The sequence below is a fragment of the Jaculus jaculus genome, chromosome 1, assembly GCF_020740685.1.
Source record: "Jaculus jaculus isolate mJacJac1 chromosome 1, mJacJac1.mat.Y.cur, whole genome shotgun sequence".
In the NCBI taxonomy this organism is placed as follows: domain Eukaryota; kingdom Metazoa; phylum Chordata; class Mammalia; order Rodentia; family Dipodidae; genus Jaculus; species Jaculus jaculus.
The window spans coordinates 287,818,914-287,843,415 of NC_059102.1; the positions used below are offsets into that span (position 1 = coordinate 287,818,914).

A 24,502-nucleotide genomic window follows, 5' to 3' on the forward strand; every position below is an offset into this window, starting at 1 on the left:
AAATAAACAAGTAAAAACTCAAAGGCACAATAAAAAATACAAATATCTTGATTAACCTAAATAATCAATTCTCAAAAAAATATACAAATGGAAAGTATGAATATTAAGATTATTAAAATTATGAATCTCAAAAGAAACATAAAACAAAAATCATTAATAAGAATGATGAATATATAGAAGTTGAAAACAAGATGCTATTAAAGATATGAAGGAATTTAACACTTGAATTCTGGGTGGAATGTAAATTAACATAACCATTATAGAATCATGCTGACCTGTCATGCAAAACAAAACCACCTTGTCATCCAGCAACCACACTACTGTTTAAACATCCACAGGAAATAAAATTTGTCTATTGAAGAGATGTCTATACCCCTTTGTGTATTGCAGAACTACTCATAGTATTCAAGATATGAAAACAACCGATGTCCAGTAACTATATATATATGTATGTATATATATGCAGTATACACACATAACAGTATAATACTAAACTATTTAAAATAATGAAATTCCTTCTTTTTTTTTTTTTTTAGAGTGACAGACACAGAGAGAAAGACAGATAGAGGGAGAGAGAGAGAATGGGTGCGCCAGGGCTTCCAGCCTCTGCAAACGAACTCCAGACACGTGTGCCCCCTTGTGCATCTGGCTAACATGGGACCTGGGGAACCGAGCCTTGATCCGGGGTCCTTAGGCTTCACAGGCAAGCGCTTCACTGCTAAGCCATCTCTCCAGCCCAGAAATTCCTTCATTTTAAACACGTGTGAAACTGAGATAATTATGTAGGTGAAATATGACAGGCACCAAACAACAACTTCTGTATTACCTAAGTTTAGGTAGAACCTAAACCATGTTAACACCAGCAAATTGGAGAAAGAAGCTGATGAGAGGGAAGGAAGAGGGCATTCCATTCAGTGGGTACATAATTGTATTTAGAGAGAAGCAGCTCCGGCGTACTTTTGCTTAGTACACTGACACTAAGCACTTGCAGAAAGCATTTTGATGTTTATATTTTTTTACACATTAAGGGAATAATAATTTTAAATCATTGGGATGCTTTTAGTTCCTTGGTTATCACCCAGTGTATAAATATACAGAAATCCACATAATACCATATCACAATGCATAATTTATGTATCAATTAATGCTTTTTACACCTAACAGAAATACACCAGATACTGAAAGTATGATGATGTACATATTTATATGACCTTCAGACTGTTATCAAAATGACCAAAAAGACAAAGTTAAGTAAAGGTAAGGTAAAGGATATTCAAAAGTTTATCAGAGTTTTGGAATCAATAAACATGAGTTAAGGAGCTCAGCAAAATGTAAAAATGTGGTATCTGGACACAGTAATAAAGTTTGGTTTTATTATATTTTATCCCATTGTGTGACAAAATTGGTGATTTAAGCCCTGAATTGTTAAACACACAGGAATGAAAGCAGGAAAAAAGACCTGGTATATACCAGGCAGATATATACCAGACTTATGAGATGTGAACAATGTGCTAACATGTTGCATTTCAGCCAGGTCAGTTTGAGAGTTAGTGGTACAAACAGCATGCAGAGACATATTGAATATAATATTTAAAAACTCAAAATATAAGATTCATAGTATGAATTATAAAATTTCAACAGACATAAAGCAAAATAAAATTTAAGAAAACCACACATGATGAAATATTCAATAGAGTTAAAGACAGTAATAATAACATTATAATAAGATCATCAATCAATGGATCTTGACACAATGTGTTGAAATAGACAACAACATAAAATTATATATTTCATATAGAAGGTAAAATCAAGATGTGCATAGATATGCATTAATATAAAAGAGAACCATAGCATAGGAATGGCAAGAATATAAATAAACATATGTGAATATCACTTACACAAAATAATGACTGTAATATGATCTGGCAAAGTAAACACCAACATACACAGGTTTCCAATAAATGAAAAAAATGCAACATTGTGTTATGAATGTGTAAAGTAAGACTATCTTTGTATTGAAACTATTAGTATTGTTGAGAATATGATGCTAGAAGTAATTGATTATATTGAAATAAATAAAGCATATGAATTCTATTCTCTGAAATAGCCACTAAAATGTAGAAAGGAAGGTATTAAAATCAAGAAAAAGAATAACAAATAAAAGTTATGTGATGAGTTCAAAATAAAATAAAAAAGATTTAAAAATGGTAACATGTAGATAGTATATAAAACAATAAACAAATGTAGATACTAATTTTTCAATGAATTGTGTAGTGTTAGATAAAATGTGTGTAAATTTATCAAATGACATGTGATATATTGCTTGTTATATTAAACATTCTAATTAAAGTAGTACTTCTATAAAATAGGCAGAAATAATGCTTATCATAGGCAAATATATATAAAAACAGAGAAAAATTAAAAGGTAGAATGAAAGATGAGGATAAAAATGCAGGCAAAAGAACAGTAGAATGAATACTAAAGCAAAATACATTGAGGTTTAAGTAATCATAAAATGCAATAATCCAATAGAAATAGGCACTTGTATGAACTATAAAACAAATATTGACTTCACTAATGGAATAACCAATGGAAGTGTTCTTCAGGACAGCTATAGTTTAATATGAATAACTGCCATGTGAGAAAGAGTAAACTCCCCTGCAACAAGACTGAGATGTTAGGTTAAAGAGTATTACCAAGAATAGAAGTGGTGGATTCTAGCGTGAAAATTGCTCAGTGTTCTGTGGTTATCATTCACTAATGAAGTTAGACTCCACAGAGACTGGGAGATAGAGACCCTGTCTCCCTCAATAGTTGCATTTCACATGGAGGGCCCAGAACTCCTGGTGAAAGACTTGACACGTTTGTAGATATTCATGAGAAAGGGCATAGAAAAATTTACAGACCTCTAAGAAGGAGACTTCTTATCAGAGACTGATAAGAAGAAAGTTGTTCAAAATGAGTCAAGCTGAGGTTCAAGGTCAGGCCTTCGAGGTGCAGCCCCCATTTAGCTTGTTTTCACAAGTAAAAATGACAGAATTCAAGAATCGAAGACAAAGGCAGATTTGTAGGGAAGATGTTATCATATCTCAACAAATGAAACAATAAACAACCTTAATAACATTGAAGATGGCACCTTCGCATAGAAAGTCAAGAGTTGTCCCTCCAAAAAAGATGGGACATTGAACAACAACAATGAAAAATTCACCTTAAACAGATATGTTTTTTTCATGTAATTTCTCCCAATGCTGGACCACAAAGCATTTGTAGACATAGTGCAAAGATTGAAATCACTTAGAATGTTTGGGAGTGAAATCTATGATTAGAAGGTAAATTGGAAAATGCTGTCTGCCTGAAATCTAAATGGCATGCTTCAGAGAAGAAACGGAGGAAATAACATGCTAAATGAGAAAGTAAAATGACTGAAACTCTCCCAAAATAACAGTGTGCATTGATTCCTCTTTAGAAAAAAAAAAATTCTGAGAGATGTACTAAAGATAACTGTACCATTTCCTTTGACCTAGCAATTTCATTGTTGGGTGGAAAGCTGAAAGAAATAGGCATATGTTTTCAACACCACAAAACACACATCTCTACAATTGTTCATATTAGTATTGTTAAGACCTTAAAAGAGGACTAACAGAAGGCAGAATAATGAAAATAAATGTTTAGTTTAAAAGTTTCAGAATATTTACATATATGATCTTACAAATTAAAATGAAGGGCTGGAGAGATGGCTTAGCAGTTAAGCGCTTGCCTGTGAAGCCTAAGGACCCCGGTTAGAGGTTCGGTTCCCCAGGTCCCACGTCAGCCAGATGCACAAGGGGGCGCACGCATCTGGAGTTTGTTTGCAGTGGCTGGAAGCCCTGGCGCGCCCATTCTCTCTCTCTCCCTCTATCTGTCTTTCTCTCTGTGTCTGTCGCTCTCAAATAAATAAACAAATAATTTAAAAAAAGAAAACTATAACATGAATGATTTATGCAGAATCTGCATAAATCTATGAACAAAAGAAGTTAGATTTAAAGATATACGTATATTAGGATTGCATTTTGTTTAAAATATATATACATATACATATACATATATATATATATATATATATATATATATATATATATGTATATGTATATGTATATGTATATATATATATATATATATGGTATGAAACAGTCTTTATTTTTTTTTAATTTTTTTTTATTAGAGTTCTATTCAGCAAATACAGGCAGTTTGGTACCATTATTAGGCTTAGGCTCATCTGTGACCTACCCCATCCTTGTTGAGGTATATGGGTTGTGCATTGTGGAGTTAGCCCACAGTTATTGGTATGATAAATGTCTCTGCATATCATGACCCAACATGTGTCTCTGACATCTACCCCCTCTTCCGCAAAATTTCCATGAGCTATGTTGGGTTCATTTTTGGTCTGCTTCAGTGATGAGGTGTTGGGGGCTTCTGAGGCTCTGGCTCTCTGATTTGGTAAGAGTTGATTTTTCTCTTTGTTGGTCTCCTTCCCCCTTGTGCTGGTATCCAGTTCATCAGGAAAACAGCATCCTTGCTTGTTTTGCCAATTTTCCTTAGTTTTAGCCGGGGCCCTTTTGAGGTTATGATGGGGCAGCTCTCTCCTTAGGATCTCCATCTATCTGAAAAAGCAAAGCAGATTCTCCAACGGAGAGTAAGTTAGCACCTGGAAAATTGAGATAACACTTACTTTTTTTGATAGAGAGTTTAATAGGTGTAGGCCCTCTTGTAGCCCATGATTGATGGTAGCTTGATATTGGAGAGTGGGCTTATGTTTGGATATGGTTCTGACTTGATTCCCAGCTCCAGCTATGGGTCCTGCACCACTGAGGGGATCAGTTAGCCAAATCAAGAGCAGTTGGTTGCCCACCATGGCTGTGTGCCACTATTGCACTTGTGTGGGCATCACAACAGGTTATTTGTTGCTAAGTACATTAGACCATGAGTTGCTTGGACAGATATTGGTCATTTCCCCCAGTCGCCCATGTAGCACCTTCTGGCACTAGACATGCTGACTGTCTGGGGACTGACAGTCTCCTGGCCTCCAGCCATGCAGTTCCATCTTACGTGTCAGCTGCATATGGAATCTTCAGCAATAGGGTCTTACCACTGACCTTTGGTGGGTCATCACGTACTCTGTCAGAAATATGTCATTCTTTTAGGAAACCTTGTAGGTTTCTCTGATCAAAAGCTCATTGTGGATGATATCCCCATGCTGGTACTGGGAGTTACAGGTCTCTCTCTCTCTCTATCCTCTCTAACTCTTGTATATTAGTTATCTTTTTCCTCATTTTCTTAGTGGGCATTTTTCTGCATTTTGTTTTAAATTTTGAAAGAAACACTAGTCATTATTACAATTTAGTGATGATACTACAGCTAAGGTTAATGCAGATGGGATAGATGAGGAACTTGAAACCTTCTCTTCTGTTCTCATAAGCAGTGATTATTTCTTATAGTTTTTTTTTAATATTTTTAATTGTGAGAATTGTGAGAAACAGAGAGACAGGAAGAAAAGAAAGAGATGAGTATGGGAGTTTCAGGACCTGTTACTGCTGAAGATGGACTCTAGGTGCATGTGCCACTTTGCACATCTGACTTTATTTGGGTTCTGAGAAATGAAACCTGAACCAGCAAGCTTTGCAAGCAAGTGGCTTTAATTGCTGAGTGATCACCCCAGCCCCAAAAGTCATTATTTATTCATCCATGTTAGTAGCTTAAATGTATTTAGTTTCTGAAAATATTCCTGAAAAAATTAGAATATATACAATTTTCTGTAAGCATTCATTTGATTAAGTTAAAAAAAAACTGAAACATATTGCCAAACATTTTTCTTTTTTTTTTTAATTTTTATTTATTTATTTGAGAGCGACAGACACAGAGAGAAAGACAGATAGAAGAAGAGAGAGAGAATGGGCACGCCAGGGCTTCCAGCCTCTGCAAACGAACTCCAGACACGTGCACCCCCTTGTGCATCTGGCTAACATGGGACCTGGGGAACTGAGCCTCAAACCGGGGTCCTTAGGCTTCACAGGCAAGCGCTTAACCACTAAGCTATCTCTCCAGCCCATTGCCAAACATTTTTTAAGACATATACTTGTGATAATTTGATGATTTAATATATTTAAGTATTGCTATCACTTATATCTTCAAATTTGTAGATAATATAGGGTATCAATCACCAGACCACACATGTGAGTGTCCATGAAGCTGTTAGCAGACTTGAGTCAGTTGTGTGGTTATGAAACGGGTGATGACAGTTTCCTTTTTGAAATAATATTTCTGGGGCTAGTTTCAATATTGATGACCTTAATGTTCAATTCTTTATTGTAACTGCTATAATAATATTCTTATCTTATTCATATTAGATGTGCACTTTTTTCCTACTTTGTTTCAATGTTTAACTTTTGCTGTAATTGTAAAAAAAAGATAACTAAAGAATCAATGCAAACTTTTTGTTTGCACATTCTCTGAAGAATTTTATTCTATGTATTTAAATTTTAATATAATGTTATTTATTTATCTGAGAGAGAGAGAGAGGGATAGAGAGAGAGGCATATAGAGAGAAAGAATGGGCATGCAGAGCCTGCAGCTGCTGCAAATGAACTCCAGATACATGTATCACCTTGTGTATCTAGCTTACATGGGTCCTGAAGAATTGAACCTGGGTCCTTAGACTTTGCAAGCAACCGTTTTAATCGCTTAGCCATCTCTCCAGCCCTCATTTTATACTTTACCTTTTTTCTTTCTTTCTTTTTTTAAATTATACACTTTTTTGTTGTTTTTCAAAGGCAAGGTTTTGCTCTACCCAGGCTTAACTGGAATTCATTATGTAGTCTCAGGATGGCCTAAAACTCACAGGTATTCTCCTACTTATGCTTTCTGGATGCTGAGATTAAAGGCATGTGCCACAACTCCAGGCTTTTATTTCACTTTATATTTCATGCCTTTGCTGGCCTAAAACACACTTTTTAGACAGGTTGTTCTTGAACTTTTGGAACTCTTTCTGCCTCTGCATCCTTAGTGCTGGAACTCGAGAATGTGCCCCTGTGTGTAGCCTTTCATGCATTACATCTACACTGAACTTGGAGTTAAGCTACTGATAAAAGTGTTGTATTTTTGTACTCTTTTTAAATGATACTGAAATATTTCTCGAAAGCAAATTTCATTGTTTTAAAAGCTTCAGTTTTGGCTTTTTTGTTGTTAATGAGGATTATTTATTTTTTGTCTTAGAGATAAGCAAAATGTGAGAAGCAATGAAGCAGCTGTTGCTCTGGGAGAAGTTTTTCATGGAGCTCTTAACTATTCACATGGTTTGATATGTATAACTGTTATTCTATATATATCATGATTATAAGGAAGTGAATCAATTGCTTCATTTTCATGATATTTGGGAAAGCAGAAGTAATACCTACAAGGGTACACTTAAATGTTTCTATTAGGAATTCTTAAATATTTAAGTACAAAAGATAATAATGGCATATGCTTTTCTATATACCAGAAACTAAAATACTTTAATATTCTATATAAACACACACACAAAGTTATATACACATTTTAGGTTACTTTCAGATGTTGATTCACCCTAGCTTGACAAATTAAACAAATACCAGTAATTAACATGCTGTTGTAGTCAACTTCTCACTGCTGGCACAAAGTACCCAACCAAAGCAATTTATGGGAGGAAAGGGTTTATTTTGGCTTACAGACTGGAGGGGAAACTCCATGATGGCAGAGAAAATTGACTGCTTGAGCAGAGGCTGAGCATCACCTTCTGGCCAACATCCGGTGGACAACAGCAGTAGGAGAATGTGACAAACATTAGCAAGAGGGGGTGGGCTGCCTAAAATAACCATATGCCTGTCCAGCAACTGTCTCCCTCTAGGAAGCAACAAATCCCAATTTGCCAGCAGCTGAGGATCTAGCATTCAGAACACATAAATTTATGGGTAATACCTGAATCAAACCAATACACATGCTAAAATATTTTCATTGAAACAGAGAAAATAAAATTTTACAATAAGTTGCAGGAGAATATTCACCTGAATTTGAAGGATTCTTTCTTGGGAACCAACATTAAGATGAACTGTATCAGAGTGCATAGCACAACAATTTAAGATGCTGATGACTGTCACCAAATAAGCAAGGAGGAAGATGTGTTGCATATCTCATCAGGCCAAGAGAAGTTGTAAGTGTGAGAACACAAAACTCTTCTGTGTATATCCTATTTGCATCAATCTAAAATCCAATCAATAGACCAGAGTCGGATTGGATACTAAACCATTTACATATTTGATTAGTTTGAGGTCATTTTGTTCAGTAATAAGAAACTCTAAGAAAGCACAATTACTCTTGCTGACAAATTAAAAAAAAAATAAGTCAAGCAATTTCAAGATAAAATATATTTTGTCATACATTGCAATCTGAGGGAAAAATCAACTTATTTAATTATAGGAATATATTCATCTAAATTAAAGGACTCTTCTTTTTTCAAGACGACTATTCATATGAGATATGTTAAAGTATATTCTACAGCAAATTATCAAAATAATTAAAAAGAACATATAATTGTATCTGAAAACTCAACAGTTAAAGACTCTTGCTTGTGAAGCCTTACAGCCTGGGAGTAATGTCCTAGCCACAAATATAAAGCTAGAACAGAATTTCTTTGCAGTGGCAAAAGACCCTGGTATAGACACACACATGCGTACACACACACACACACACACACACACACACACACAAATTTTAAAAAGTCTAAAGCAATACATAAGCCTACGAATTCTCATATTAAAAAAAAATAATATCAATACAATTGTGGGTAAGAAGTATAAAACATCAGATGCCAAAGTTCTATGAAATTATAGTTGCAGAAAAATGAAATATATATACCCTCAGGATGGAAATAGCTAAATAATGATTTATTTCTATTTTTTAAAATATTTTATTTAGTTATGAGAGAGAGAAGGAGAGAGAGAGAGAGAGAGAGGAATAGAGAATGGGTGCACCAGGCATTCCAGCCACTTCAAACTCCAAATGCATTTGCTACCTTGTAAATCTGGCTTATGTGAGTACTGGGGAATCTAACCTGGGTCATTAGGATTCACAGGTAAGAGCCTTAACTGCTAAACTATCTCTCAAGCCTAATTTCTGTTGTTTTATTTTTGATTGTTTGTTTGTTTTGTTTTTGTTTTTGTTTTAGTTACAGACATACTTAGGATGGATATATCATATGTTGGTACCATCCTTTCCCTCATTCCTGACCACATTCCTCTGGGGTCCTCCTCAGTGGGGGGTTTCAGGTTTCCCCATAATGTTGTGGGGTATGTGTTGTGGAAGCAGCAGTTGGGTATTGGGGACAGGCAATGCCTCTGGGCATGATGTCCCAATCTGTCGCTCTTACAATTCTTTCCTTACCCACTTCTGAAAAAGTCCTGAAACTTTGGTGGGTGTATTTTATTGTTTAATTTTTTTTGAGTTCATTGTAGATTCTAGATATTAGACTTTATTCAGTGGTATAGCTGGCAAAGATTTTTTCCCATTCTGTGGACAATTCTGGAACAGATCATATTCAGCAAACTCACACGATCACAGAAAGACAATCACTGCATGGTCTTCCTTATCTGTACTTTCTAGCCTGGATCAGTTCGCATTGCTGACATACTTGATAGGCCCAGACAATAGGAATGGAAGGGTTTGTTTATGTTGTTCATCTGTGCTAAAGGTTTTAACTTCATGATATCCTCATTCCTATATCATGGGTAGTTATTTCTATTTTTGCTTCCAGTAGGAGAAGAATTTCAAGTCTTACATTGAGATCTTTAACCCATTTGTACTTGATTTTTGTATATGGTGAGATATGTGGATTTTGTTTCACTTTTCTACATATAGTTATCCATTTTGTCCCACAACATTTGTTGAAGATGCTATCTTTTCTCAAATCTACATTATTGGTGCCTTTGCCAAAGAACAAGTGTCTGTAGTTATTTGACCTAAAGTCTGGGTTTTCAATTTTGTTCCATTGGTCTATATTTTTCATTTGATGCCAGTACCATGCTGTTTTGTTACTACGACTTTATAATATAGCTTTAGATCAGATATAGTGATACCTCCATAGGTTTATTTTGTTAAGGATATGCTTGGATATCCAAGGCCTGTTGCCATTCCATATGAAGCTGGTGATAATTTTTTTATCTCTGTGAAGAATGATGCTATAAATTTTATTGGTATTGTACTAAATCTGTATATTACTCTTGGTAGAATTGCCATTTTCATAATATTAATTTTACGTATCCAGGAGTATGGGAGGTCTTTCCATCTTCTCAAGTCTTCCTTAATTTTTTTCTTGAGTGTTTTTATGTTTTAATTATATGAGTCTTTAACACCCTTGGTTAGTATTATTCCCAGGTATTTTTTGTTGTTATTGCTATTGAAAATAGGACAGCCTCACTAATTATTTCCTCTGTATATTTGTCTGTTGAATATACAAATGCTACTGAATATTGTGCATTGACTTTGTATCCTGCCCTATTACCAAAGGGATTAATCATTTCTCTCTCTCTCTCAATCTCTCTCTCTCTCTCTCTCTCTCTATATATATATATAGATATATATATATATATATATATATATATATATATATATATATATATATATATATATATATACATATATATATATATATATATATATATATTTTTTTTACATGAGTAACAAAATGTGTGTTTAGCTTTAATGTCTATTAAATAAGTTGATGTAAAGAAACAACTCTAGGGCTGGAGGATGGCTTAGCGGTTAAGGCGTTGGTCTGCAAAGCAAAAGGACCCAGGTTCAATTCCCCAGGAGCCACGTTAGCCAGCTGCACAAGGGGACACACATGTCTGGAGTTCGTTTGCAGTAGCTAAAGGCCCTGGCATGTGCCCCTTCTCTCTCTCTCTTGCTATTTCTCTGTCAGATAAAAAAAAAAAAGAAAGAAAGAAAGAAACAACTCAAGTTGTGGGAGCCAGACTAGTACACAGAGCTCAGTCCACGCGAGCTGTGACTCGTCCAGAACTGGGAGAGCTCTCCCCAAGACGACTACAAAGTAAAGGATGGTGTCTAATTCCTTTGGGGTTGGGGCTGGACTGCGAAACAATGCCAGGCTCCTTCTTGGTGGTGTCATTTCCGCAGTCCAAGTGCTTCCTTCTCCCAGAGTTTCTGTCAAGGTCAAGGTTCTTGGCCTCCTGCCCCTGGCTCCTGATGGCTCTTCATGTTCAGAACAGCTGGCTTGGAGAGCCAGCCAGCAACAACACTCGTGCAACATGAGCTCAGAAGCAGACTCGCGCTTCCTTAGGGTGGCATCCTCCTGCCCTCATGGCTATCTGTCTGCTTCCCTCATGCACTGGAACAGGTTGCAGAAGAATTCATAGCAGAAGAACATGAAGCCTGTGGAGAGGGCAGCCTTCAGCAGGCTGGGGGAGAGGCCCTTGAAGAAGCCCTGCGTGCCTTCATCCTGAAGCACCTGCTTGGGGCAATCCATGAGGCCCCTATAGCTCGGCACCTGACCAAATGTTGATCGGCTTGCTCAAAGCCCGAGACCTGCAACCCCTTCTTGAAGAGGTCCAGGGGATACGTAAGAGTCTTGCTGATGACTCCAGCTCCACAGCCACAAAGCAGGCTTCTGAGATTCCCTGAATCCTTCTGCTTTCCATCTCCTGGAAGGACCCAATCATAGGCTTGCTTCAGGAAGTGGTAACAGGAGAACTGGAGCCCGGCATAGGGAAAGGTGGCTATCACCATGGAAGCTAAGCCTTTGTAGAAGACGAAGGGACCCTCCGTCTGGTACATAGTCATCACAGCCTCCCGCAGGGTCTTATAGATCTTGGGCTTTCCCTGGGCTGCGAGGCGGTGCGAAGAACATCCACGGGTGCAACACGAGCGTGGCCATGCAGGCAGACAGGCCGCCGCAGCAAAGTGCGCTGAAAACTCATGAGCATCATGCAAGCTGGTTCTGTGGGCCAGCTCAGTCAGCTGTTCAAATGACAGAAATTGGACAGCACCATAGCCTATGGAGAGAATCTGGGCTGGAATGTGTCCTTTCCAGAATGCAGCTGGGCCCTCTTTCTTCAGGATCTGCTTGCTGGCCTGGAAGATTCCATGGTACTTTGTTTTTGGGTCACTGCTAGATAGGCGTTCAATCTGAAGCTGGAAACGGATCTTGATGACATCCAAAGGGCTAATCAGTGCCCGAGCAACAAATCCAGACACAGATCCTGCCAGTGCCACCTCAAACTTGGAGTTACTCCTGACATCCTCTTTGGGGTCATAGCCGACCAATCCTGCCTCTGGCCCATCCAATGTCCATGAGTATCAAGCAGGTAAGTGCGGGCTCCCTAAGCACGGTTCTCCCCGGGTCTTCACACGGGCTCTCAGCAAGACAACCACCTTGGCGGAGACTGATGGGCTCCCAGACGGTCAACACGCACCCCCACTCCCAGCAACTCCTGGCCAATCGCTGGGTGCCAGAGGGCCCGCCCCCACCCCCGCGGGCAGCCCTGGGTAATCTCTATATATTTTAAGATGGAGACTTTTGGGTCAGTTATGTATAGAATCATGTCATCTGCAAGTAGGGCTAATGACTTCTTCCTTTCCAATTTATATTCATTTTATTTCTTTCTCCTCTCTTATTGCTTGGGCTAGGACTTCTAGTACTTTGTAAAAGAGCAGTGGTGAGAGTGACCATCCCTGTCTTGCTCCCAACCTCAATGGGGACTCCTTGCACCTTTCTCCATTAAGTTTTATTTGGGTTCTAGGAACTTTCTATATAGCCTATTGTGTTGATATATAAACCTTCCATGCATATTCTTTCCAGTGTTTTGATCATGAAGTAGTGTTGTATTTTGTCAATTTTCTTTGAATCTATTGAAATGATCATGTTTCTTGTGATTAAGTTTATTTATGTAGCACATTATGTTAACTTATTTCCATATGTTGAACCATCACTGTGTCCCTTAGGTAAAGCCTATTTGATCAAGATGGATGAAGCTAGTGATGTGTTGTTGAATTTGGTTTGTAAAGATTTTCTTCAATATCTTTGCATCTAAGTGCATCAGAAATATAGACCTATAATTTTCTTTTTTAGTGTATCTCTTTCTGGGTTTGGTATTAGAGCTTCATAAAAGGAGTTAGGGAGCATTCTCTACTCTCCTATTACTAGGAACAGTTTGAGAGTAATGGCTTCAGTTCATTCATGGAGGTATGACAGAATTTTAGTGAGAAGCCTTCCATTTAGTCCTGGGCTCCTCTTTTTGGGGAGGCTTTTGATTACCTTTTCAATCTTGATAGATGTGATATGTTTGTTCAGGAGATTAATCTGCTCTGAGTTTAAATATGGGAGATGATATGTGTCCAGGAATTCATCCATATCTTTCATATTATTCATGTTTCTGAAGTAGATGTTATGAAGTAGGCCCTTATGATTCCTCCAATTTTATTGATGTCTGTTGGGACCTCTCTGTTTTCATTTCCAGTTTTGTTAATTTGAAGCATCTCCTGTTTTCATTTGATCAATGTGGCCAGCAGTTTATCAATCTTGTTTATTTTTTCAAAGAACCATTTCTTTTTCAAAGAAATCTAAGGTGCAATATTCTGCCAAAAGCAGCTTTAATAGGATCATGTCCTATTAAATTAGAAGGTATTTATTTGATGTTTCAGAAATGGAAGTTAGAAGCCACCTTGTAATAGAAATAGCTAGTTATTACTTATGAATATCATATATTTCAACACCTCATCTGAAAAGTTATGAACTTCCAATGTTACAAATACTAGATATATTAAAATTATGCTATGTAAAATTGAAATATCTTGGTTTAAAATCCTTAATTAAGCTCATCTAAATCTTGTGTAGTCTATTCTTTAATTTTTCTTTGTTAAAAAACATCTCCCTTAGATTATATTTGGCTATCAGTTTACTGCAAAGGGATATTTCCCAAGGAATATCAGTACATATGACTGAAATGTTTAAATTTTAGCAGTCCATTTACATGTTATATTATTTAATTAGATTCCACAATTTTAGCTTCAGTGTTCATTCGTCTTCTCTTACAGTAAATAATTCCAAAATTAATGTGGGAAGCCAGTAGTCCATGCTAACTTTGCACAGCCTATATTATGAATATATACTGGCAGCCAATATTTTAGCTGATGATATATGCTAATCACAATATCTGCTTTTGTAGCTGGAAATATCATTCACCATATATGAAAAATTGAATGGCCACAAACCCCATATAATACTTTTTAGGCAAATTTTACAGCAGGGAAATAGCTCTTATTTTCCATAAATAGTGGCAGGACATACTATCAGCTTTTCTTCTCAATTGTGGAGGCACATGATAATGAAAATTTTAACCATACGAGTCTCACAGGACTCAAAATGTACCTTGATTGTTTGTGTGTTTGCCCGGCAGGAAAGAGGCATCAAATTTGACCCCTAAAATGGCATAAAGCAAGAGGGATGGTATATAACTTCCTCACAATTGGACGAAGGAAGTAGGAAGATCAGAAACACAAAGTCCTGTTTGGCTACATAAAGAAGTCCAGGCAATCTGAGCTATATAAGACCTGATCAAAACAAACAAAGAGATAAATAAATAAATATCTCTTGAGCAAAACAGAGTAGATCACAATCCTTCTTTGGCTGCAGCTGTAAGGTATGGAATCACTTTCTCAGAAAGCTCACACTTCCCCTTTAGTGTTTTTCCCATGAGCTGATAAATTTCATTCATAGTTACATCAATTTTGAGTCTGCAATTTACAACAACATTTGTAATATGAAGATGGCTTAGTGGTTGAGGCATTTGCTTGTAAAGCCAAAGGATCCTAGTTAGATTATCCAGGACCCACGTAAGCCAGAGGCACAAGATGGCACATGCATTTGGAGTTTGTTTGCAGTAGCTGGTGGCCCTGGCATGCCCATTCTCTCTCATCTTCTTTTTCTCTGTCAAATAAATAATTTTTTTTTAAATAAAAGAAAGGGAAGAAACAGAAGTGTACTTGGATGCTATAACAAATGCCTGTGATCCCAACTGAGACAAAGAGGACTGAGTATCAGGGCAAGCCTCAAAAGCACAGTGAATGCCTATCCCAGGGGAAACATTAGATAGATAGATAGATAGATAGATAGATAGATAGATAGATAGATAGATAGATATAGATAGATATCTCAAAATCTTTGGTATGCAACATTAAACTTTATTTCTCCCTCCATACTTTCATATTTCACATAACATTAAAGTTTATTCCTCCCTACTTGTTCATTCCAAATTGTAGGTTTTGGTGTATCTCCTCCTTTCAAGATTCCCATTGACAAAGTTTTATTATGTAGAAAAGGATTCATCTTTCCCAAAGATAAATAAGCAAACTACATGCATCCATAAAGGGTTATAAATTTACTCAGAAAATGATACTTGACATACTTGGTGAAAGTCTTTTGGAGCAAACAAAAAGGGATCCTTCAATGAAATGTATTTTGTTTGAAGGGGAGCCTGAATATATGTGGAAAGTTGTCATGACTTCCACAATTAATGCTTCTTATTGTCAGACCTTCACCTTACTTATTTTCCCAGATGAAACACATTAAATCTATCCCCAGGACAAACAGATCAAAAGTCATTTCTCCTCTGGAATCAAACAAAATGAAGGAGGCATGCCATCCTCTTCACTCAACCTAGACACAAGACATGAACTAGAAGCAAGTTATATAGCAAATAATGTAGAATAACTGCAGTCAATATTTCCACAGCTAACAAATGAGTCGGAATGGACTAATGAGGCATCCAAAACAAACCCAAGCTGGAGGATTCTCAAACTGCCGCTGGTTAGACATGCTGAGACCTGGACCTAAAAGGAAGAATGTTCTTAGGAGACCTCAGCTTTTGAGTATAGTTTTTTTTGTAGAATTCTCTACACCACAACACTGCATGACAAACTGCATTTTAGATTTCTAAGGTCTGGGTAGAGGATACTCTACTGATTAATACAGGATTCTCTACTAATTAATAGCTCATGGACCGATCACCACACCCACAATTTTTCTAGCCATGTTTTCTTTCTTTACTACCTTCCTTCCTTTTGTCCTTCCTCCCTTTCTTCCTCCTTCCATTCCTTCCTTGTTCCCTCCTTCCCTCCCATCCTTCCTTCCTTCTTTCCTTCCTTCCTTCCTTCCTTCCTTCCTTCCTTCCTTCCTTCCTTCCTTCCTTCCTTCCTTCCTTCCTTCCTCGTTCTTCCTTCCTTTCCTGCTTTCTTTCTTTCTTCATTCATTATTTCTTTCTTTTTAGTTTCTTTTTTTTTTTTGTGTGTGTGTGTGTAAGCAAAAAGACAACTTCAAGTGTCATTTCTCAAGAACATTATGCCCACTTTTTGAAACAGAATCTCGCAATGCCCTGGTATTTCCCTAATTAAGCTAGACTGGCTGCTTAACAAACCCCAGGATCTAACTGTCTCAGTTGTCCCAGCATTGGGATTACAAGTACATGCCACCACACTTTACTTTTAAATGTTAATGTGGCTCAAACTTAGCTGTTCAGGTTTGGACAGAAAGCAACTTATTCTGTCCTCTGTTCATTTACTTATGTGAGAGAGAGAGAGAGAAAAAAAAAAAAAAAAACTGGGGAGCTCCAGGGCCTCCAACCACTGCAAACAAACTCCAGATGCCTGAGCCACTTGGTGCATCTGGCTTATGTGGGTCTTGGGGGATTAAAAGGAGGTCCTTTGGTTTTGTGGGCAAATGCCTTAACCACTAATCAATCTCTCCAGCCCCTATTCCTTTCTCTTTCCATTGAGTTGTGCTATGATATTTTATCAGACTCTCAGTTTTTGGCTGGCCTTTTGAAAGTACTTATGGGGAACACCTGTTTAAGGTATACATTATAATACAAATTAATATATTTTATGGCCCTGAGGAACAATATGGACCTCATGTACATATCATTTCTATGAGCCTAAAAAATCAATTAGTTCTATAACAGAATAAGTTATCTTAATATTGGAAGTCAAGAAGCAGGCACCTTTCCCAACTTTACCTGATCCCCCATCTCTATATGTTCTTTGTCCAGCATCCAAACACTTCTCAATCAGACACTTTTTTTTGAATTTGAGGCAATACTTCATATAAGCAAGACAAAATGTTACAAAAATGCAGCATACAAAAGAATCTTGTATTATGACACTGAAGTTCATCTGTCCTCATAACATTGTCCATTGTCAGTTGGCCATCATATAATTGTGTCTACTCACTCCAGGGTGTGGGCTGACTGTGCAGCCACCATCTGGTGCAATGTGTCACTGTGACAGAGGTGATACCATGCCATGCTTTGCCAGAATGCACTGTCAGCAGAGAATTAACTCTTTTCCAACATCTGATTTTGTTAAATATATTGCATCCCTTTTTCTTCACTGAAGGCAAAAATTTTACCTTCAATTTCCTCCAGTCCTTATCGCGGGTCATTATTTCCATTCAAGTTTCTGCTGAGTGTCCCCATCACCTCCATAAGATACTGAGACAATACTTCAACTAAAGGTTGTTTTTTTTTTTCCTGATGTTTTAGAACCAATTTTTGTGTAAGGTAGGACCAGTGTAGTAACAGTGCAATGTGAACAATACTAAAATATGAGATTTACACAAATATAGTTTGTTCTTAATGTGTAACTAAGACAGGTAAACATAGGTCTCTCATCTTCATTTTCTTCTTGAATTCAGACCCAAGAAAACAGCACCTTCTCATGAATTCCTTCTGGAGGAACTGTGATAAAACCATCAATTTTCATTAATTCCTGTGGGAACTGCTATCACAGTATTTACAATCATATTTTATGGTTATAACCTGACTTTAAAGGAATAAAGAAAATATCATTATACCACATACTTAAAAGAATTGAAGAAACAAAATATGTGTGAACATATAAAGTTCAGTCACTGATGTTTTTCAAATACAAGAAACTGAACACATAATCTGCATTATAAATCTATAAACTCTGGAGAATGACTCTGCAAATATACTCTTTCTGTTTGACTCTCCCCTGAATCTTCCGTATTAGTGGGGAATATAGATATATTTGTAATTGTACTTCAATGCATTCATTTCACCATACTCACCAGTTAATCCAAGCTTACACTCTGATATTCAAGCTTTATTAGTAACAGTGTCTGCATTATCCAGTCACTGAATTTCTTAAAACTTCAATAACATCATTTGGCATTTTATAGCTTTAGACTGATGCACTAAAAATTAAAATATTCTTCTAAAGTAACTACCACAGAAAATTATCTCATGGGATAAGGCTTTTTGGTTATTATCTGCTTGTGATTATAAAATAATTCTTTTAAAGAAATTGGTTGTTGGAATTCCAGAGTTTGGAAAAGAATCAAACATTTTATGGTATCAAGATTTAATTTTAATCCCCATGGTAATACATTTTTAATTAACTGTGATATTTTTCATATTGGCTCTACCATAATTGTCAGATGACTTTAGTACCTGGGGAACGCTTCTGGTCCAAGATTGATATGGAAATACTAATATGGTTTCCACTGATATTTCACTTTGACTAGTCATTGTTTCCACTCTGATTGGGGCTGACTGTACAATATTTAATATATTATGAATATCACCTTTGACATTACTAAATTTTATTTTGTGTTTTAATTAATTTTAGGCTCATTTGAAATTAACAGGCCATAGGGTGCCAAACAGGTGTTTTATGTAATGATTCCTGATCTAGAGCCCAGAAGGTATTCTGCCAAATGTCTTCTGCCTGTTCCAGTTGGCCCCAGTGCTTTCCATGCCCAGACCAATGCCATCATTCCAAGTTTCTGAGAAGAGGTTGACATTCCCTTAGCGCAAAGAAGAGCACATTTCTTTGCATCATTACACAAACCTAGCACAGAGTGCTATATATAGTAGACACATTATAAATCACAGTACAACTTGACTGATGGATAGCTCACAAAATATATGTGTGACCAAACATTGCTTGTTCATCCAATTTGATCTATTTCATTCCATCTTCCTGGGAATGTTACAGTTACTATGGCATTGTGAGTCTTTCTGTAAGCATACTCCTTAAAAACAATTCTATGAAACAAATATGTTCTATATGTAATGTTGGAATTGTGTAAGTCCTTTTTTGGTATCTGTCTGTTTTTTTAAATTTATTTTTATTTATTAGTTTTCTATTCAGCAAATATAGGAAGTTTGGTACCATTATTAGGCTCATCCATAACCTACCTACCCCCTCCCCATTGGACCCTCCTTGTTGAGGTATATGGGTCATGCCTTGTGGAGTTAGTCCACAGTTATTGGTACGATAAATGTCTCTGCATATCCTGACCCAACATGTGGCTAAGTGTCTAGGTGGTTTTTTGTTTTGTTTTTTTACTTTTGTTTGTCTGTCTGTCTATCTGTTTCTTTGTTTGTTTTAGTGCCCATTGTTATTCAAATGTGAAGCAGAGCATAAACACTGCTAGGCATCGCTGTGGACCATACACTTAAACCAGGGCATACAACCAATTTGCCTTGCTTTAAACTTCTTTGTAATAATGAAATGTCTCTCCTATGCATTTATTCTAGAGCTTTCAGAGTCTATATTTGTTTAATCATCTGCTCAAATATACCCTTTAAACTGCAACAAATCATTCAAGACTTTTACAAAGTATCAGTAAAAGCAAAATAAATAATTGCCTTATTGAATTAGTTTTATTGTTTTTTTTTATTAGCCTGGACTATGGTGATAGAAATTAATCATAACATAATATCTTAAGAAATGATTATTTGAAATGTACCAGTTTGTATACAAATGCATGGTAATTTTCAAGGTTGTGTGCACTTTATGCTATCAATTGAATCATTTGGATAAAATGGTGTTGATTTCATCAAATATCAAGTAGCTATATGTAACCTAAGGTTTGGGTCTTCAATTCTGTTCCATTTTGGCTTTGTTTCTGTTTCTCTGCCAATGTGATGATGTTTTTGTTACTCTGGCTTTGTGATATAGCTTTACATCAAGGATGGTGCTACCACCAGAGAGGTGTTTCTTTTACTGAGGATATGTTTGGATATTGGAGGCCTGCTGCCATTTCATATGAATTTTGAGAACATTTGTTCTATCTCTGTGAAGAGTGATGCTGGATTTTTTTTAATTGGTGTTGCATAAAATCTATATATTGCTTTTGGTGAAATTTCCATTTTTACCATAATAATTCTACCTATCCAGGGGCATGGGAAGTCTTTCCATCTTCAAAGCCCTCTTTGATTTCTTTCTTGAGTTTTTTTTTTTTTATGTTTTCATTATATATGTCTTTCACATCATTGGTTAGTGTTATTCCAAGGTATTTAATTATTTTGTTACTACTTAAATGGAACAGCCTCACTGATTTCGTTCTCTGTATATTTGTCCTTTGTATATAGAAAGGATACTGCTTGTTACATGTTGATTTTGAATACTGCCACATTACTGAAGGGATTAATCATTTTTTATGTTTTGAGATGGAGACTTTTGGGTCACATATATAGGGGCATGTCATGTGCAAAAAGGGCTAACTTGACTTCTTCCTTTCCAATTTATATCCCTTTTATTTCTTTCTCCCATCTTATTGCTTGGGGAAGGACTTCTAGTACTATATTGAAGAGCAATGGTGAGAGTGGGTACTCATGTCTTGCTCCCAGTCTCAGTGGGAACTCCCTGAGTCTTTCCCCATTAAGTATTATTTGGGATTCAGGTGCTTTGTATATACCTTTTATTGTGTTGAGACATAAACAGTCCATGCCTATTCTCTCCACTGTTTTGATCATGAACTGGTGTTATATTTTGTCATAGGCCTTCTCTGCCTTAATTTAGATGATCATGTGGTTCTTTTGATTATGTTTACTGATGTGGTATATTACATTAACTGATTTCCATATTTTGAACCATCCCTACATCCCTAGGCTGAAGTCTGCTTGATCAAGATGGATATTGCTTTTAATATGCTGTTAAATTTTGTTGGTGAGAATTTTATTCTGGATGTTTGCATCTAAATTCATCAGGGATATAGGCCTATAGTTAGTTTTCTTTTTTTATATTTCTGACTGGTTTTGTTGCTGGATGTTTGTAGCTTCATAAAATGACCTGAGGAGGATTCCCTGGTATGCAATTATGCAAAACAGTTTGAGAAAAAAATGATTTCAGTTCTCCAGTGAAAGTTTGATACAATTTGGCTGAAAAGCATCTGGCCCTGGACTTTTCTTTTTGGGAACATTTTGATTACTTTTTCAGTCTTGATGGATGTGACAGGTTTGTTTAGGGGATCAATCTGCTCTGAGTTTAGTTTTGGTAGGTGGTATATGTCTAGGAATTCATATATTTCTTCAAGATTATTAAATCTTGTAGAGTAGTGGTTTGGAAAGTATGTCCTAATGAGTCTTCCAATTTCATTGATGTCTGTTGTGACCTCTCCATTTTCATTTCTGCTTTTGTTAATTTGAGACTTCTCTGTTTTGTTTGTTTGTTTGTTTGTTTGTTTTTGTGCTTGATCAAGTTGGCCAGGTGTTTATAATATATTTTTAAAGATCCTCCTCTTCATTTCATCATTTTTTAAGATTGTTTTCTTAGATTCCAGTTCATTAATTTCTGCTCTAATAGAGATTATTTCTTTCTGTCTAAGCTCTTAGGGTTGGATTCTTCTTGTTTTTTCAGTGCCTTTACATGGATGTTAGATAATTTATTTGGTGTCTGTCTGTCTTTGTTATGAAGGCATTTAGCAGTTTAGATTTTCCCCTTAGAACCCCCTTCATTGTGTCCCCTAAGTCTTGGTATGTTGTGCTTTCATCGTCACACAATTCTTAGAAATTTACAATTTCTTTTCTTATTTGTTCTACAACCCAATCATTGTGTAAAAGTTGTCATCTAGTCTCCAGGAGCTGGTAGAGTTTCTGATGTGTCTCTTGTTAATTTATAGCTTTAAAACACTGTGATCTAAGCCAGGTGAGGTGGTGCATGCCTTCAATCCCAGAACCTGGGAGGCACATGTAGGAGGATTGTCATGAGTTTGAGGCCACCCTGATATTCCATAGTGAATTCCAGGTTAGCATGGGCTAGAGTGAGACCCTACCTCCAAAAAGCAAAAACAAAAAACAAAATAAAACAAAAAAACAAATATTGTGATCTGATATGATGCAGGAAGTTACTTCAATTTTCTTGAATATATGGATGCCTGCTTTATGGCCTCAGATATGGTCTATGGTGGAGAAGGTTCCATGGGCCACTGATAAGAATGTATATTTTCTAGAATTGAGATTGAAAGTTCTATAGATTTCCACTAGGTGTACTTGAACTATTGAGTTGTTGCACTCTATTATCTGCTTGTTGATTTTCTACTTGGATGAGCAGTCTATTATTGATAGTGGAGTATTGAAGTGTTCAACTGTAATGTTGTTGGTGTTTATTTCTGTTTTGTTGTCAAGAGGCTTTTGTTTTATAAACTGTGGTGCATCTGTATTTGGCATATATAGATTTTATGATTGTGATGTTCTCATGTTGTATCATTCCCTTGATGAGTAAGATGTGGCCTTCTTTGTCCTTTTTGATTACTTTTGGTTGGAAGTCTATTTTGTCAGATATTAATAAAGCATATAATTTACCTGCTTGTTTCTTATTTCCATTTGCTTGAAATGCCATATTTGATCCTTTCATCCCAAGGAGGTTTCTTTCTTTGGTGGTAAATTAGGTTTCTTAAAGATAGCTGATAGAAGGGTCTGTTTTATTTGGTTGGGGATCTACCCTGTAAACTTGTGTCTTATGATGGGTGAGTTAAGGTAATTAATGTTTATGGTCATAACTGTGAGGTTTGATTTAATCCCTTCCATGGTGGGGTGCTTCATGGGTTTGATGCTTTCTTGTGTTTTGTACTACTTTGAGCCTGGTCTAGTTTTGATTATTGTAATCTTCTTATAGGCTCTTGAGATTGGTTGTTTGACTCTTCTTTATAGAGTATTCCTGAAATATTCTCTGTAGGTTTGGCTTTGGGTTCATGTAATCTTAGAATTTACATTTTTAATAGAAATTTTTCCTTTTACCATCTATTATGAGCAATACTTCAGCTGGGTACAGTAGCTTGAGATTAACTTACAAACTGTTGAATATGTTCCATATGCCTCTGGCCTGAATTTCCTCTCCTTCTAGAATGCCCATATTGGTTGTTTTAGGATATCAAAGTTCCCTCATGTTCTGTTTGTATTTTTTTTTTTAACTTAGCAATGTTTTTGCCTCCTGATCAATTTTTTTCTGTCTTGTCCTCCAGCTCAGAAGTTCTGTCTTCCACATGAACAACTCTGTTAGTGAGGGGTTCTAGAGAGGTTTTTAAAGGCTCTATTAGATTTTTGTTTTCTGTCATATTATTTTTTCCTGTGTTCATCTTTCCTTTGAGGTATAATTTCTGCCTAAGGACTGATTTTTTTATTAGTTACATACACAGTGTTTATAAAGACATTTTTGTACCATCAGTAGCCTCCTCCCTATCTTGCCCCTCTCCAGGGACACTCCTCATTGGGTAATGTGGGTCATGCATTGAGGGGTTAGCCATCAGTGGTGGGTAAGAAGTAATGTCTCTGTGCATAATGTTATAACATGTGGCTCTAAAAATCTTTCTGCCCCTTCTTCCACAAATTTTCTTGAGCCATGATGAGTTCATTTTAGGTCTACTTAAGTGATGAGAACCTGGGACCCTCTGTGTCTGACTCTTTTCCAGATTCCAGCCAGGTCACTCCAAATTCTGTGTCAACACCATATGGTGTCTTTGGCAGTAGGCTTTTACCATTAACCTTTCATACTCTGACAGGAATCTGTCTTCTTTTGGGAAACCTTGTAGGTCTTTCTGATCAATAGCTCATTGTGGATGTTACCTGCATGCTGGTATTGGGAGTTATAGACCAGAACCAAGGAAAATAAGGTAGAAATAGGTAATATAAAATAGATAGAGAGAGGAGAAAGAAAAGGGAAAGATAGAGAGAGAGAAAGAGGAAGAGAAACAGGAGAATATTAAGGTCAGTCTTCATCATATACTCTCCAGGGCCCTGTGATTCAAGTGTTCCCTCTAAGGACCCGATGAAGGTTCAACCATTTAGTCTGTCTTTTAGCATGTAGACTTTTATGGTACCATTGCCATTTGGGTCCAGTTTTGTGTCCCCAACCCCTCTTACCCTCCCCTCCTACCCTGCCAGCCCTATTGTCTGGTCCTCAAGATACTTATTAGGTATGCCAGTATCTTGGGCAGATTCAGGTTAGGAACGACAGACAAGTGAGACTATGCGATGATTATCTCTCTGTGACTTGGTGAGTTTGCTGACAAAGATCTGTTCCAGGTTTGACCACTTTTTCTCAAATTTCATTGTGTCATTTTTCCCTACTGCTGTGCAGAATTCCATCCTATAGATATAACACATCTTGGTTAGCCATTTGTCTGATGATGGACATT

At 36.6% G+C, this 24,502-nt stretch overlaps 1 protein-coding gene and 1 pseudogene across 4 annotated transcripts in view; one reads left to right on the forward strand and one right to left on the reverse strand.

Annotated features, from left to right (window-relative positions):
* Brinp3 (BMP/retinoic acid inducible neural specific 3) overlaps window positions 1-24,502 on the forward strand; it is a 461,904-nt gene that overhangs the window by 314,723 nt on the left and 122,679 nt on the right. The gene's annotated exons all lie outside the window — the stretch shown is intronic.
* Window positions 11,372-22,707, reverse strand: LOC105944072 (annotated as a pseudogene).